This window comes from Lipotes vexillifer, unplaced genomic scaffold (genome assembly GCF_000442215.2).
Source record: "Lipotes vexillifer unplaced genomic scaffold, Lipotes_vexillifer_v1.1 scaffold1587, whole genome shotgun sequence".
In the NCBI taxonomy this organism is placed as follows: domain Eukaryota; kingdom Metazoa; phylum Chordata; class Mammalia; order Artiodactyla; family Lipotidae; genus Lipotes; species Lipotes vexillifer.
The window spans coordinates 752,285-768,153 of record NW_006790570.1 but is presented as its reverse complement, the minus strand read 5'-3'; the positions used below and the strand labels follow the sequence as shown (position 1 = coordinate 768,153).

Genomic DNA, 15,869 nt, shown 5'->3' with positions numbered 1-15,869 from the left:
TATATATATATATATATATATATAAATTTTTTTTTTGGAATTTTTGAATGACTTAAAAAGCTTTAAAAGGATTATTATCTATTTAGAAAAATTAGGGATACTACAAAATAGAATACTTTGATTTGGATTTTCTTTCATTCTTCCCCTTCTTTTTTGACTATTTATTTGACAAAGTAAATTTCTTATTTAGTTGGCATGTGATAACAGTTTAGATATATATTTTGTGATTCAGCCTTAATTTTTTCTCAGTTTTTCTCCTAGAAATATTTTTATATTGTAATTTATTATGGGGTCATCTTTTATTTTTAATATTTATTTTACTTACCCATAAAGGCTCTTTAGTTGGTGTTTGTTATTTAAAACTAAAATAATGCTCTTTATATTTTGCTTTTTAATAATGATTTTATAGGATGGCCTTTTAGTAATGTGGCTTCTACATAATTTGAGTTTGGCATTTATCATTGCTCCAAATGCAATATCCAGATGTACATATTCTGTGTTATGTTCAGCATTCTGGAATAGGAAATGCAGTAATTGCACAGGTGTACTTTCTGTTGGCTATCTTAGATTGACTTCAGGCTTGAAGCTGAAGAGTTTGCAGAACTTTGTGAGTAGTTACTGAGTTACACAGAAGTCTAGAAAATATTAAATATGGTTAGTTGTTATCTCTTGTGAGGGTGTGATGGCATGTGTCAGAGTGCATTTTAAAATAAAAGACTGAAACAAAAAACAAAGTAAAACAAAATTAACCTTCAAAATTGTTGATTTAGTAATGTGGTGAGAAGTAGAAAGTTTTTTATTTATGGTGATACTTATTTGCTCATTTTCATTTATAATATTCAGAGGAGTACTGTTAATACATGTCCTGGTTTTCTGGTAATCAGTTTGAACCATTTGGATTTTAGACCATTTAAAATACATGTTAAGTTATGCCTGATATTTATTGGATGATTGATTGATTTTAATATCCAGAAGGTACTGTATGATATATATGTTTCATGGGATGTGTGTTTTTCTGAAGAGTTTACATGCATACTAACAGAGCTTTAGCATAATCAAATGGCTAGACTCCCAGTTTATTATAAGTTACATAAATATTGTTTTTCCAGTTGTGATTTCTATCTTGGGATCTATCATCCATTGATGATACTGTTTTTAACTATGTAGTTTCAGGATTGTTCACAACTCTATATTGTTCTCGGGTCAGTTTGAGTTTTATGCTCTTATTAGAAGCTACATTTTGAACTGTGTCCTTAGCTAAACTTGTTTTTCCTCCATATGTCACTCTCCAGGTTTGTTTTTGTAGGGTTGTAGCTAGGCTACTAGGAAAAAAGTTGAAGTATTTGTTTTGGAAAATAAAACCATGTGAAGATTTGCATGGCTTGTAAAGAAATACAAAAGAAATATGCTGGTCAAAAATTGGGTACTACCAACCTTGGAAGATTTTTTTCCATAGTGGTGTAATATTGCACAGTAAGAGGACATGTATTATGATGGGTTTTACACCTTCCTCTGAAAAATCTTAACTGGCAGACAGGATGCCAAACTTTCACAGTAATTCTGTTACTTAACCATGAGCGCCTCTTCATAGTAACCAACAGTAATCAAGTGACTTTGTAAGTTCCTTCTTTGATATGTCAAATTGAGTATCATGGTTTCTGCTGAGTAGATAATGCAGTGTGTTTATAAATCACAGGTGGACTAATTTTTTTTTAATATGAACTGCTGTTTCATTTGACTTACTGTAAGACTGTCATTACATGTGTTCTTGTTTAGAAGTTTAAAATTTGCTGACATTCCTCTGTAGTAAGATGGGTAGCTAGCTGTTAGCCTGGTATTTTATGATATATTTTCATGGTATTGCAGACATTTAAATAAAGAAGAGCAAACTAATATGCTGGCCATTGTAACAGGCATAGACATCAAATATAGAGACTTGAGTTTAGTGGTCTGCCAAAAGTTAGTTTGATTGTGTCAAACATACACTTATTCAGTTGTAGATTGTCTACAAAAATTTCTCAAAGTCTAAAATTGAAAATGCAATTGATTATTTGTTTTAACATTGGGAGTTAATTTTTAAAAATAAAAAGTGCCTACTGATAATGTGTAAAAGTACTATATTTAAAGCTTGGATATTACTCATCTATTATGTCTATGTATTTTGTTTTCACTTAGTTTCGTTCTTGGCATGTGCATCACAATATATTCCACAGATGTTCATTATTAGAATATCTTTATAAGTATAAAGGATAAGTTAATAATTTCCCACATTTTGTAGATGAAGAAATTAAAGTGCAAAAGTATCTAAATGGCTTTAGGGGCATTTGTTAATTGGAAAAAAAGTTGTATTCTTGATATGTGTTCAGTAATATTTAATCAGTCTATTATGAATCACTTTGTTAGTCAAAGTGATTTTAAGAAAATATAATTGGAAATTACTTATGGTTAAATTTATGCCTGAGTGTATTTATACCCAGTGTGTTCCATATTTACTCAGTTAATTTTATATTTTCATTTTGTTTTGGTACTAAGATTGGGGGACAATTTACTGCTCTTTTTGTTAAGAATTTGAAGCCTTGGTATGAAGATTTAGGTAAATATTTCAAATACTTAGTTGAAGAATTTTGTTTTAGCTTACTGATGCCAATAGTACAGCTATAGTCGAGGTCAAGTTGATGTTTCCATTATAAAACTTGATTTTTTGAAAAAGAGGTGAAATACCTTGGACTTAAAAAAATTTGTTGTACAACACTGTATGTTACTGATTTTCTTATAAAATGATTTTTTTTACATGTACCTTTGGAATAGTCAGAAACTTAATTGTAGAATTGTACCCGCTATAGTGAATTTTCAGTTTCATTGTGAATTTATTTATTTTTTCCCCCCTTGGTGGATGAAGCCCTGCCTTAAGTTATACCAATTAAAGTTTATATTTATCAGGTAAATAGAATGAATACACTTGTGTGCTGGGTGGTTAGTGTCTACCATGTAGATCACTTTTTTTTAAGAGAAAGCCTTTTATGAATCACTTGAGGTTAAATGAAAGAATGCTTCAAAATTGTAATAAATAAGTAAAAAAAGTAATATATTGAGTTTGTGTATCAACAGAATTGATAAATGGAGATTGCTCTCCTTATTTAAGGAAGGAAAATAAAAGTAATATGAAGACTGGAAGAAAAATTGTATCTAAATAAATTATTCATATATGCATTTTAAAATTAATTTTGTAAACTGTAACCTTTCATTTTGAACAAACCTGATTGTGATATCTTCTCATATTCTGTTACAGTTTAGAGGGTGTGCAAACTTTTTGAAAGGAGGAGTGGAAAGTAGAAAAAGTTGAAAGACTTATGAGACCTCAGCTAGGTTAGTGTTGTGTCTTAGAAACCATGTTTTAAATAGCTTAAATTTGCCCTCAAGTAGAAATAAATCTAACTCTTTCCAGGGTGGATAGTTTTCACTGAGGACACAAACTAAGAACTTAACTGTAACTCCCAGAAATGTTTATATGCTTTTTTGCATTTAAATTTTCTGCCTTAGCTGTCAACTAAAATTGTCTGCTTCTAAAGAGGAGCACTCTTATAATCCTACCTCTTCTCTGTTGTTGATTTAGTATTTTCAGTTGGTTGTATGTAAAACCCACTATGACTGATAGAGAAGTATATCACGTCTGTGAATATTTTATAATCTGAAATGAAATGATATTGGAAGTTGGAAAAGGAAGGAAAAACAAACATTTTAATTCACTGGAATTTAGGTGCATTAGTCAGTAAGTACTCAGTACTGCATGTTTTTAGGTAAAGTATTTAGAGTTTTTTTTCATTATTATTTGGGGGAAGGCTGCTTATTGAGCATTTTCCAGAGTTGTACAGTCCCTCCTCAAGTTTGCTAGTAAATGTAGGGTTTGTTTGAATTAGGAAGTAGAGGACATATGGGGGGTGGATCTCTTTCTACTGCTTTCATCTGGCACCACCATCGACACCACACTCCTGGGTATTCAGGATCAGTTAGAGTGAAGATTCCCAATTTGGGCTGTATGAAGCACTTGTTTTCCTGAAATGTCAATATGTTTCCCTGAAAAAAGGCTAAATGAATTTGAGTAATAACGATAAATTTGTGTTACTTCATTGAAGGACTTCGTAGAGACTGTGTTTTGTTAATGTGAGTTGTAGATCTCAAGGCAATTTGGAGAAACACTATTTATTACCTCCCTCCCTCCACCTATGGTAAATGATGGTTCCCAAACACTACCGTACATCGCAGGGGAATGTTTGCGGAACATCTACTAAGTTCTGTGGAGCACAGTTTGGGAAACCCTGAGCTAGAAGAAATGAGGGTAAAGGAAGAAAAATTCTAAATATGGAAAATGAGAAATGAGAGGTAACTATGTATATTTATATAGATATATATACAGATTTAAATGATTTTTATGGTGCTTTTATTTGCTTATCTTTATCAATTGCTGTGCAGAATTATATTGGTAATACTTAAATAGTTGTTCAAATAGGGGACATTAAAATTATCTTTTGTTCATTGCCAGGAAGAGAAAGGTAGCCAAATCATTGGTCACATTGTTTTGCAGAATAGTAACTACTTTTGTTGAAATATGATAGTCATGCTAAAATCTGTATTTGCTTCAGTTCTACCATTTTAAAAACATAGGTCATAATCATGAATTTTGATTTTAGGAAAAGCTGTTTAGAAGTAGATCTTGGTTTAAGGACCAAACTTACTGGAGATAAAAATGGAGATGTTAGAATTAAAGATTGTCTTCAAATATTTTATGGTTTGAAATTGTAAGCATAATTGTTATGAAAAGCAAAAGTTTTGGCTTTTGAGTTTAAAATAAATGTAAGTAATATGGTTAGTTCAGTTATCCATGGTAGAGCTCAGGAAATAGGCAGGTTGATTCTTTTTATTCAGAAGTACACAAAAATGTATATATGGTGATTGATACTAGTATTGGTTACCTATCATAAAGGTTATTAATGGATTCACTTAGGATATAAAACTTTTGGGGGACCTGGAATAAAGAGATGGTTTACAGCAAATTGTCACTCTCAGTAGCATTCAGATTTTCTATGAATTTTATTGCACTTTCCAAGAATTGTGTTATTAAAATAGAGTCTAACATACAATTTTTTGTTTCAAACATTAAAAAATATCACTTGTGCTTGGATACTTTTTGAGTATTCATTATGCTGTGAATTCAAAGTTAATTCGTTCCTACAAGGTATATACCCTTGTGACTAAGTATATTGCAGTGATCTGTGGCTGGAACTGGAATCTCTTGGTGATATGTAGGAATAGATACTGCATTATGAATTATTGTCCCCAAATGATAGATTCATATTTCCATTAATATCTAAATTAGTGTTTGCAGGTCCACCCCATCTTACTGCAAGAGAATTTTATGGTGGGGCTGAATCTCTTGTTTTGGCTCTTTTATCCCATTAGTCTCTTAACAGTTCCCTTTTCCTCTCATGCCACTGACTTATTGAAGTGGTGGGGTCAGTTGTCCTTTAGAATGCCCTAAATTCTAGATTTGGTTGACTGCTTCCTTCTAGTGTCAGTTAACTTGTTTCTCTATCCCCTGTATCTATTTCCTAAAAACTATTAGATTTAAAGATTGAAAAAATTCAAGTTTAGTATTTTAGGTGTACTTTAATAGATAGTGCTGTGCTTTTCATCAGCTTATGAGGCATATAATGTTTAGTTGTCCTGTTTTAGTGGTGCTAAGATTGATCAGTGGTTTTATGACTTAATGGTCTAAAACACTATTTTTTTAAAGTGTGCCCCAGGTGATTCTTAAGTACACTGAAGTTTGAGAACAGCTGATCTAAGTGTTGGAATTAAACCAATTGAGTTGCTGAGATAACTGGTTTAACTTGGCACCAACATGTTGGCCAGGGCTGCATCCAGAGCAAAACCTCTAGGTGACATCTGGTCTAGGGGCACCTGCTCAAGCTGCACCTGTCATCTCTAAGCAGAGCCTGGACACACCCTACTTTGTTTCTGGGCTCTCGAGAAGATAACAAGGGCTCCACTTAAGGGGAAAAAAAAAGGGGTAAATGAACTACCAATTTGAGCTTATCCTAACTCTATTTGCATAGTAATTTGGATTTTAAAAAATCAATTAAAAATAAAATTTCTTAATATCTAGGTTTTGTTTTTAAATAAGACTTTATAATATTTTCCCCAAATGGACTGCCATTTATTTTATTGAATTTACTGACTGCTTTTTCTCTTTGTGAGGATTTTGTTGGTCTATCTCAGTACTGCTCAGGGGAGTTCATTTATATTGTATAAATTCCTTTAAAAATAACAATACTAACAATAGCTTGTTTTGTTTAATGCACTTTATCTTCATGTTTCAAACTTTTCATATGTAAGATTTTATTTTTATCATTTCAGATTTCAGAAGTAATTGATGTTATTTAATCTCAGAAAAAATAACACTTAGAAAAGAATTTCTTTACACCACTCAGACTCTTTTCTTCTGGAGCATACGGGCTACTAAAAAAAAAAACAAAAAAGGCTGTAGGTTATTATCCAACTTTCAATCTTAAGTGTCAGCCATAATTGCCACTTGGTAAGGTTTATTTTATATATTTTCAAACCACACTCCTCTTTACCTTTCCATTCTTTTCCCTGGTGATAGACCTGCTTTACATTTCACAAAGCTTTGTTTTATACATAACCCTCCATTATCCACAGTTGTTAAATATCTTCAGGTATATTCCATGCCCTAGTATGTTTATCTTTTGCTTCTTTCAGTAAATGAGTTTTTTCATTACTGTGTAATGGCACCAAGCCAAAGCATTGCTTTTTATGAAGTAGGATTTGAATAAAGTTGTACAAGAATGTATTATTTGAATATACATCTTAATGGGATACATGGCAAGTATCTTCAATTCTTTCTTTCTGAGTTCTTAACCGTTGTACTTGGTAAATTCTTACTTATAGTGTTCAGTGGTCAGCTGCTCTGTGCACAGAGATGATGTTTATTATATAATTATAATATACACATCTTTCATGGTGACGTGTTTTCAAATGAAATTTGTGTTTGCTCCTCTCCTAGCCCACTGGTTATTTTAAATAAATAAAATGTTAATATAAACATATATGAGGTCAGTAGGAACATTCTTCCATTAAAATAAGACAAAGAAGAGACCATAGTTAGGGTCCTAACCAGTTGTACTTTAGAGGTGGGGTTGAATTTAAATGTGTCAGTAATAATGCCCAAGTTGATCACATTTTCCATAATGGTTCATAGGTGAAGTGAATTTTCAATGTACTTGAGCACAGATCAGACCACTTAGGACTTCATAAACAGTATTTAGTACCTAAGCAGGCTGTACCTCCAAGTGCACTCACAAGTAATAGGTCAAGAGTGCTTAAGTGGTTTGGTATAATCTTTTTAGTTTACACCATTAAAAAGTCAAACTTCTGAATTTTTGAGTAGTTTTTGCCAGGTAACCCCACATTGCGATGTATTAATTTAGTAGTAAAAAATCTGGTTGAGAGAGAAATGATAAACCTATCTTTTTTTTCCTTCCTATGTTTTCTTTCTTCAGAATTGTTAAATCTTTTTTTAAATTTTATTTATTTATTGATTGATATTTGGCTGCATTTGGGTCTTCATTGCTTTGCGTGGGTTTTCTCTAGTTGCGGTGAGTGGAGGCTATTCCTCGTTGCGGTGCACGGGCTTCTCATTGTTGTGGCTTCTCTTGTTGCGGAGCACAGGCTCTAGGCATGCGGGCTTCAGTAGTTGGGGGATGTGGGCTCAGTAGTTGTGGCTCGCAGGCTCTAGAGTACAGGCTCAGTAGTTGTGGCACACGGGCTTAGTTGCTCCGAGGCATGTGGGATCTTCCCGGGCCAGGGCTCGAACCCGTGTCCCCTGCATTGGCAGGTGGATTCTTAACCACTGCGCCACCAGGGAAGTCCAGAATTGTTAAATCTTTTTTACGCTTTCTGTATGTGAATTCTTGTTTACACTTCATTTATATTGACCAATTGTTATTTTACCACATTTGTTTTGTGTTTTCCTTTTTATATGTGATGGTGTGTATACATATATACACATTATTATAATTGTTATTATTACTATTGTTTAATCATTTGCTGTCATTACAGTTATAATGCCCTTTCCTCCTAAATGTAAGTGTATATTACTTAAGAATAAAAACATTCTCTTATGTAACAAGAGTAAAGTAATCAAATTCAGAAAACTTAACATGAATATAATCATATTATCTGTATTATATACAGATCTTATTCAAATTTTACCAGTTGCCCCAAAGATGTCTTATAGCTGTCATACCCAACCATCCCTAATCTGTGATCTTGTATCACATTTAGTTATCTGTAGTTCTTCAGTCTTTTGTGATACTACCATTTTTGAAGAGTATGGGTCAACTGTGCTATAAAATTTGGATTTTTCTGAGGTTTTTTTCAGGATTAGATTTAGGTTAAGTATTTTTGGCAGGAGGTATGTGATGTCACTTTGTCCCATTATTGCTGACATTAACTTTGGTTAAGGTGGTGTCCTCCTGGTTTCTCCACTGTAAAGTTTCCATTTTCTGTTTTGTAATTAGCAAGTGAACTGTGGAGATGTACTTTGAGACTGTAAATATCTTGCTCACCATCAAACTTTTACCCAATGGTTTTAATATCCATTGATGATTCTTGCCTCAATCAGTTATTATGATGGCTGTATGATGTTTTTTTCTAATTTTATCATTTCTTCTACATCTTATTAGTTGGCAATCTATGATACGGAAAATATTTTTATTTTTTATTAGATTTTTATATTATACAATGGATTAAAATCTATTGCAGTTATGCATTTTGCTGCTTCAGTTTGGCCAGGAGGAGCCCTTTCAAGCTGCCTTCTGTGTATTTTTATCAAGTTACTATTATTTTTGAGCTTTTTCTTGCCTTCTGACAAAATAAGATCTTCTAGAGTCAACTTGTGTTTTGCTTTCCCTGCTGTAGCATCAGCTATTTCTTCAAGAAGTCCTGGTTCCTTTTAGTGTGGAATGGTATATAGAAACCAAATCTGGGTGGTAGATGTACCCATTGTTATTGGATTATCTTTTCTTCTGGGCCCTTTCAGAGGACAGAGCTAGGAAGTTTACTTATTTTAAATATGAATATACACATCTTGAAAATCATAAGGCTATACTGATATCTCTAATTACAATCCACACACGTTTTCTCTTGCCTTCTTCCATTCCACGTATCTCCCTTTAACTGCATTGAGAATCCTAATTCCTAATACCAGTGTATTTACTTATCTTGTTAGTTTTGTAATACATAGAGAATAGTTTCAGAATTGTTATACCCATACCACTACAAACAACAAACCCGCCAAGTAGAGTTACAAATTTATTTGCATTTCTTTTTGTGTTCAGACTGACTTTATATCTGTAAATAATTGTGTTAAAAAAGGTTCACAGTGACTGGATTCTATTTTTCTGGGTATTGTTATTCACTTAAAACAGTAAAGTTCACATTTTCTCCATTTGTATTCAATCTTGTGTTTTCCCCTTTATTTGTTCCTTTAATTTTATTTATGAATATATAAAACCCTTAAGATTCTAAAATCAAAATTTGAGCAAAGATATGCTTGGAGTTTACCCTCTACCCTCTTTTCTTCCCTGTCACTTCTGCCCCATTCCTACCCATGCTCTTTTGGTAACCAATAGTTGCTGGTTATCCTTCCTGTTTTTTTGTTTTTCTTTTGTTTTGTAAAAATAAGGAGATATATACATGCATTTTTAGTTCCCCATCTTAACATTAAGAATGCACACTATTTTTTTATTTTGCTTTCTTTCATTTAATATATTGGGTTGGCCAAAATGAAATTTAATATATTGGTTTGTGCGGGTTTTTATATGATGTTACGGAAAAACCCAAAGGAACTTTTTGGCCAGCCCAATATCTTGCCTATCACTCTAAGTAAGTTCATAAAATTCCTTTTTTTTTAACAGCTGCATAGTATTCCATTGTGTGGATATATCCTACTTTATTCATCCAGTCTCCTACATAATGACTTAGGCTTTTCCCAGTATTTTACAATAACAAATAATGTCACATGAATAATCTGCAAATCTAGTAGCTTTATGCAAACCAATTTTCAAATTTTTGGAGATGTATCTTCAGAGTAAATTACTAAAGTGGGGGTTGATGCAATAATCAAAGAATAAAGGCATATGTATTTGATTAAATTCTGCCCAATTCCCACCAGATTCTCTCCAAGTAGGAGAGAACTATTTTGCATTCCCATTAGCAGTATATGAAGGTACCTGTTTCCCATGGCCTTACCATGTGTTTGTCAAGCTTTTGAAGTTTTATCTATCTGGTGGGTTAAGAAATGGTATGTCACTATATTGTAATTATTGTGGCTTTATATAGCATGTTTTAATATTCGGTAGTGCCATTCCCATCTCATAGTTCTTTTTTTACAAGGTTTTCTTGGGTATTTGTTTATTTTTTTTTCCCATATGAACTTTAGTATTAATTTGTTCTAGTTTCAGAAAAAAGCTTTTTCTTTCTTTTTTTTTTTGGAATGGGGATTGCATTAAATTAAAAACAATTACCTTAGGAGAATGGACATGATGATACTGAGTTTACCTCGCCAAGAAAAATGAAAGTCTTCTATTCAATCTTTTTGTGTCATTCAAGAGTCTAAAGTTTTCCTTTTACAGGTTTTTAAAAATTAATTAATTAATTAATTAATTATTTTTCGTCTGTGTTGGGTCTTCATTTCTGTGCGAGGGCTTTCTCTAGTTGTGGCAAGCGGGGGCCACTCTTCATCGTGGTGCGCGGGCCTCTCACTGTCGCGGCCTGTGTTGCTGCGGAGCACAGGCTCCAGACGTGCAGGCTCAGTAGTTGTGGCTCACCGGCCCAGTTGCTCCGTGGCATGTGGGATCTTCCCGGACCAGGGCTCAAACCCATGTCCCCTGCATTGGCAGGCAGACTCTCAATCACTGCGCCACCAGGGAAGCCCCTTTTACAGGTTTTTGACATTTCTTAAATTTATTCTTAAGTATATTATCATTTTTCTTGCTACTGTAAATTTGGTTTTCTCTTCCATTATATCTTCTAATTAGTTATCATTTATATGAAAGTTACTGATTTTTATATTGCAATCTGGCACCTTAATTGTTTTGCCACTTGTATTAGTTTTATCATTGATTAAAAAATTTTTTTAGACATACTAGTATGTCATCTGCAAATGGGGATAACTTCTTTTCTAAATTTTACGCCTTTAATCATTTTCTTTTGTCTGATTGTATTGGCCACTCTGAAATAGGGAGACGAGGGAATCTTTTCCTTGCCTTGATGCTGACCTTAGTTGGATGTTTCTATCATTTCCTCATTGAGTAGGACACTGCATGCTGTGTGCTCTTGATGCAGTCTTAGCTCTGTATGTTTTATTAACATAGTATTTCTATATCTGTTTATGGAATGAATAATACTGTTAGACTTAAAAGTCAGATTTAGTGATATCCTTCATATGTTTATCTACTAGTGTTTGACTTTAATTTTTTAAAATCTGTGATTATTATCAGTGTTCAAGAGAGGAACTAATACTGATTATTAAAAATTTTAAATCTTATTTTGCAGCTTATGCTTGAATGTGAATATTTCTCATCTTCTAGGAATTTAATATATAAATAAAAATCAGCTAAAATGCTAAATGAAAACTTTGGAGGAAAATTACCTTTGTCTATCTGTCCATTAAGAGCTCTTCACTATTTCATTCTTTGCTGGCCATTGCATCACTGGTTATACAAAAACAAGGCAATAATTTTGTTCTTGTTTTTAATTCATTGCTTGATTTTTATGTTATTAAGACTAGGATAAACTACAATTTGATATTTGTTTGATTTTTATCTTCTCAAGGTGAGAAGTAATTGTCTTTATTTAAAAGTCGTCTTTATAGGTTATCTACCCTGTGGAGATGAAAAGCAAATTCATGCTTTAGTTACAACCAGAAATCTTAAATGTTTGGGTCTATCCATTCAAATCCATTATCACTAAATCAAATGTGTTATGTTTTTACATTGTATATTTGATCCTCAGAATTAGATATAATTTGGATATTAAAGTCTTGCTAATTCTGAGAGTTGCTTAGAACATTCCTCCTTCTTTATCCCCCTGTTTATAAACTCTGGGGGTTGGTTTAAGTGGATGCGTGTGTACGTGTGCACACATGCAGCACTATTTATTAGCTTTAAGCAAATTGCTTGGTAATTTCTTGGTCAATTTTTGGTTATACCAGATCTTATAGATATTTACCTTACACATTTAAGTCTTACACATTTCAGGAGCCAAGCTCTGGTAGACATTAAATATTATATGCAAATTTGATGTTTTATAGAGGCCTAGTAATATAGCTTATGGAGCCTGAAAATTTAGATTCCTAAAGATAGGAGCAGGAAGTAGGTACTTAGCAACAGTTGGATATGACTACTGAACCTATCAATTCATAGCATCATCATTCTTAACTAGAAGGGCTCTTAAGAAGGTGGTCTAGCCCCAGGCTTTTTGGTAGGCTAGAAATAATGATATTTTTTCTGGTGGGCCTGCATAAGGATAATTGACTTGTCTTAGGTCAGGTCACTATTACTGAATGATAGGAGGGGGAATGTAGAAGCCAATTCAGAGCTGCCTTTATTACTCTAGCTACTCTGTTGTGATTTAAAAGGAATAAATGTGGAAAATTGTTGAGATTTCTTTGCTACTACAAAACATGACCTTTACTTTTACTTTAAGATGACTTTACTGATTTGTACCATCTCTGAGGCATAGGTATTAAATTGTTGGCCAGTAGCGGTGATAAATAAGCACATGATTTATCATTTGTATCCAACAGTCTTATCTCTTTCCCATTCCTGTCCAGAGGATTATGTTTATAAGAGAGGTGAGTATTATTGGAGAACCCACAGCAAAATATAACAATCACTGAGAAAAGTCACTTTTTCTTCAGATATTCCTTATTTTTAAATGTTTTTTCTTGGAAAAAGTTAATTTTGCATATTTGATAAATCTGGCCCCTATTTTTTTTTTAAATAACAGGAATACTAATTTAAAGTTTTCAGTCTGATAGCATTATTTTTTAGATGGAGACCTCTACTGGAAGTATGAAGCAATAGATGGATTCTATTATACATTGTAAAATATCTAGACAAAGGAATGGTAGGGAGATTTATTTTTAAAATAGTGTAAAGTATCCTAGAGATCTTTAAAAGAATCTTTCTATGATACTTTAGATAATAATGTACTTTTGGTTTATGGCATCATCTTAAGTTTTTAAAAAGCAGAATTTTGTTTTTTCTTAGCTGTTCATTAAATTTGCCATGTGCCAAGCACTGTACCAAATGTTTATAATAACTCATTTCTTCTTCATACCTCCCAATCACATAGGTACTGTTACTATTATCCTGATGTTAAAGAAGAGAAAACAGGACAAAGGAGTTTAAGAATCTTGTCCAAGGTCACACAGTTAGTAATTTTAGGAGGTAGTATTCGAACCTGGGCTATCTGGCTCTAAAAAAGGCGCGCTGTATTGTTTTCCTCAAACTCGACGTGGTTTCATCTTTATTTAAAAAAAGTGTGTGAAAAAAAAAAAGTGTGTGAAGAGAAGCACCTGAAGGGAATATTAGCAAAATACGAAAATGGTTGGGGTAGTTGTGGGATTGTGGCTTTTTATTTAAAAATCTTTTAATAAATCTTTTAACAAAAGATTTGTTTGCTGCAATAGTTTATATAGTATAGCTCATTTTTACAAATAGTCATCTCACTGGATTTTTATAGCTTTACAGAATAGGTATCATCCTATCTTATAGATGAGGAAAAAAGCCTTTAAGTATCATTGCTGATAAGTAATGGGGTCAGAATTAGAGTTTAGTTTTGTGAATTATAATTTGCTGCTCTTATTTTACCACCAGTCTTGGGGGCCAAGTACTTTAAAAAAAATTTTTTTTTATTTACCTCTTAAAGCTCCTAATTCAACACTGATACATTGTAGTTGTACTGAATCAGATCCCCTTCTATGGGGAGGTTCTTATGAACTCTGGTGGGTATGGTGGGCCTCTCAGCAAATGGGGAATCTAATTTGGGGAATTCTGAATGAATTGAAAAATTCTAAACAGAATTAGTAGTATAGTATCCCATTGATGTGGCCCTAAGCTTAACCTTTTCTTGTGCGGTTCTATGAAACAAGCACCGAGAGTCAGTTCTAGTAGAATGTATATTAGCATTGTGATAAATGTGGCATTTTGTGCAATTTTATGTAGCGCTTAAAAATTTTTTTTAGGTGAAATAGACACCCATCTCTTTTTATAAGCTAAAACAGGAGAGAATCTTGTGTAAGGTAAGAGTTGATCCAGAGTAATACTGGTTTTGTTCAAACTAGCATGTGAAGATCCAAGGATTTTGCAAACAACTATTGTTTTTGAAGAACTGGATACTGGAAATGATGTGATAACTCAGTGGAGGCACTTTGGGCGTCAGGAATGTTCATTATCATCATCATAATAGCTAACATATATTGAACGTTCACTGTTTTCCAGGCATTTTGCTCAACCTGCATTATTCCAATCCTCAAAACCATCCTGCAAGATTGATATCAACATCATCATTTTATAGATAAGGAAACTAAGATTTAGAGAAGTTAACTTGCACAAGGTCACACAACTACAAAGTGGTGGAGCTGGAATTTGATCCAGGTCTTCTGGCCACCAGAGACCAAACGTTTATCCATATGCAGACTACTGCCCTTTATTCATTCAGTGAATAATGGCTGATCATTTATCATTTTTCAGACACTATTCTATGCACTGGATATACATCAGTAATGAAAACAGAAAAAACTTTCCCTGTTGGAGCTAGGGAAAGGAGACATAGTAAACAAATAAGTAAAATCAGGTATATTAGAAAACAAATAAGTAAAACCAGGTATATTAGATAATAATAAGTGCAAGAAAAAAAAAAGCAGATAAAGGAGATAGTTTTTGGATGGGGAGAGTGTTACGTCTTTAGATAGAGTGGACTGGAAAGTCTAAGAGGATGGTGTTTGAATAAAGACCCAAGGAAGACAAAGGAGCAAACCAGGTGGATATCTGGGATAAGAGTCTACAAACAGCAGTGGGGCATGCTTGGTGTGTTCAAGAAACAGTAAGGTTCATAGCTTTTGAGGTGGTGTGAGTAGCCATATTTTGGATATTTGAAGTTTTAAATCTAAAACTTTTCAGGCTTTAATTAGCAGATACCTACTCAGACATTTACTGGGAACCTATCAGCTGTCAAGTTTCATACTTTTCCAATTATAAACTTTATTTTCCTTAATTATCATAGTATAGTAACACATGCTCATTATGTAAAATGTAGAAAATAGAAGGGGAAAATAGGACTATTAATGTAATTTTCTCTTAGTTTTCTCTTAGTCTTTTGTCATAAGGATTGAACCTAAAAATCTATCTATGGTAAACTGACTCTGTTTTCTTAGTAAAATGTTAGCTCCATTAGAGCAGGAGCCATGCTCTTTATTTCTCTATCTTGGGTACCTAACACAGTGTCTGCTTTATAAGTAAGTGCTCAGTACTCCTTCTTTTGTTTGAATTAACTGTGCTAATCAGTTGGGTACCATATCCTTGCACGTTCTTTGAGGAGATACTATGTTTTTTTCTTTCCTTTGTTTTGAGGTTTGGTGAATGGACAGTCAGTAAGTGTTGGTAGACTTAATGTACTCTGAACTCCAGCCATACTTTTCTATTTATACTTCTCTAAACATGCCAAGTTTTTCTCCTTTCTTTGCTTTTGTATGTGCTGTTTTCTCTGCCTGGAACTTCTTTCCC

The 15,869-nt window shown here is 33.1% G+C and overlaps 1 protein-coding gene across 1 annotated transcript in view; it reads left to right on the top strand.

Moving 5' to 3' along the window:
- The window catches only part of ARID2 (AT-rich interaction domain 2), a 171,469-nt gene that overhangs the window by 2,133 nt on the left and 153,467 nt on the right, over nucleotides 1–15,869 (top strand). The gene's annotated exons all lie outside the window — the stretch shown is intronic.